General features: G+C 42.7%; 1 non-coding gene across 1 annotated transcript; it reads left to right on the top strand.

The window, feature by feature from the left end:
* Positions 1–707: 707 nt before the first annotated feature.
* LOC118616721 lies at positions 708–871 on the top strand. Its single transcript, XR_004956695.1, has one exon. It is a non-coding gene; the product is annotated as a U1 spliceosomal RNA (small nuclear RNA).
* The last annotated feature ends 1,614 nt before the right edge of the window (positions 872–2,485 follow it).

The raw sequence follows: 2,485 nt of genomic DNA, 5'->3' as shown, positions 1-2,485 counted from the left end.
AACATAACAGTCTGAGAAATGGGGTAGTCCCAGAGACGTGGAAGTGGGGTACAGAAATGGGGTAGTCCCAGAGACGTGGAAGTGGGGTACAGACTGACAATCCCCAGAAGAGGGGATAGAGGGGGAGAGATAAAGCATATAACTTATATGCATGTATGCATGAACAGAGGACATGGACAATGAAACTGGGGACAGGGCAGGGAGGGAGAGTGAGGGGGGAATCAGTGAGGGAGAAAGGAGAAACATCTTTAACAAAATAAATAAATTAATTAATAAAAAAGAAAAAAAGAAGTGTTGTGCCTGGGGCGTGACTGCCCATCAGACCAGCCCCGTTAGGAATTTATGATCAGATCACCCTGTGAGGATGACAATTTTGGTTGTTTTTAATTCCTCTGAGAATTGGGTTGCAGCCTGAATGATATCAAGAGGTTGACCCACCCACCAAACTATATTATCTTCAATTTGCTTCTTTATATCAGAGAGACCTTCAGCTAAGATAGGAATCAAAGAGTCTGATGTTCTAAACCTAGAGCTGTGTGTCTTTTTCCTTCCACAGAAAGCCTCAGAATGTTCTTCTTTCCTTCTGGGTACATGCTTTCATTTTAGCTTGGGTAACAAGGCCTATAAAAGTTTCTATCAGGTTTTGAATATTGGCTTCCAATTTGGCTGACTTCTGATCATGGAGCTACTTTTAAAATTCTGTTGCAATACTTACCTGGCAGGAGAGGTACCATGATCATGAAGGTGGTTTCTCCAGGGTGAGGCTTATTCATTGCCCTCCAGATGTGCTGACCCCTGCAATTTCCCCAAATGTGGGAAACTCGATGCACAATTTGTGATAGGGGGAAAAAAATTCTGTTGCATTATCTTGTCAGGTTTCTGCTGGAGCAACAGTAAATATTTCTGGCAGTAATGAACAATATCATGAACTCAAGAGGTGTCCCCAAAGAGGGTGTAAGAGACCCATAGCCACTCCCAAAACTAACCAAAGAAAGGAAAGAGACAGTTTCTCTCAGAGCTGCCAATAGTTGGTAAGGATCCTAGTTACAAATGGAGTACAACCCACAGTTCTGTCTGGCCATGTGGGACACCCCAAACTGACATTTGGGTAGGTATCCCACACACAAGAACCTGTGTGCCTCAGGCAGGCCAAGTTCTAAGGACAAAAATGAGATGAAGAAAGCAATAGTTGATCCTAGGAGGACACAGGTACCAAACCATATTCACGAGTCATAATTCAAAGATCTAATTCTTACAAATATTTTTTCCTGCTTCTCTGAATTTGGAAAAGAGATGATGACATTTTCATCTAGGTGAGCTGACTGGTAAAGTTTTCTTACCCTTGCCGGTTTCTTCCAGTTTTCCCTGCATGCTGTCAGCAGGGTCTGAAGTGAGTGAGATGACCCAGCAAGTCTTGTCTTAGCCACCAGAAACTATAGAGGAGAAAAAAATAATCTCCCTCTACTCTTCATGGTGAGTGCTTGGCTGAGACCCCTTTTCTCTAAGGGTGCTTTATAAATGGATAAGCTTATCTAGGTTAAATGTTCTTCACTGTGGCTACTCTAATTCAAGATGATCTTTGGTAAGATTCGTCTGCTTGTTCAGCCTTATGACAAGGTTTTATTTACCGAAGGCCTCACACCGCACCCAGTATAGGTTAAGGCAGACTCAGTCCAACCCTGGACCCAGTGGAGTTTCTAAGTCAGACCTAGTCCAACCCTGGCCAGTTTCCGGAAAAAGAAATGCTCAAATAAAACATGAAAGCTCATTATACGAAAGAAAGCTGCTGAGCTCAGACCTGAGAGGGACTTGCCCACAACTTCCAGAGGCAGCGAGAAAGCAGAGCTCCGGGGCTCCACAGTACCTAGTCTGGTCGCTCATTGCTCCTAGGGTGTCGGTGGTCTCCTTAGCTTCCTCTTCCAACATCAGAACTGTTAAAGATAAACTGAGGCATGTTAAAAATTTTAATAATTTATTTGAATAAAAATCCATTCTAATCAGGCAGTGCCAAACTGGAAGTGATAGGATCTAGGGAAAGACTTATCTAGAGAAAGTGCAGAAACAGAAAAGAAGTTATCGACTGACTATAGGGTAAAGACTAGTTGACTGAGAATGGTTGTCCTTAGCATTCTGATTTCCTCATCTCGGGGCACTACGGGCTTAGACCACAGTCTGCTTACATAGGCTATGGCATTCGAGCTGCCCAGTCCAATAGCATCCATGTTTGATGAATTTAACAGCACAAAGTATTATAAAACAACAATGAACACAAGTAAACCACAATGATAGTGACAGAAGAAGGGATCATACCTGGTTGAGAGTATCAGAGCTTTCATAGAATAGGTGATCTTTGAAGAAGTCTGAAAGCACTGGGAACGTTTAAACAGGCAAAGATAAATGGAAGTCCTTTTCAGACTCATAACAGTGAGTCAGATCAAACTATTTGTACTCTATGCTGTGGAGTTTGTCAGTTGCTGAGGGTGTT

This window comes from Molossus molossus, unplaced genomic scaffold (assembly GCF_014108415.1).
Source record: "Molossus molossus isolate mMolMol1 unplaced genomic scaffold, mMolMol1.p scaffold_m16_p_4, whole genome shotgun sequence".
Classification (NCBI taxonomy): Eukaryota; Metazoa; Chordata; class Mammalia; order Chiroptera; family Molossidae; genus Molossus; species Molossus molossus.
Note: the sequence above shows the minus strand (reverse complement) of the source record. Positions and strands in the feature narration are given on the sequence as shown.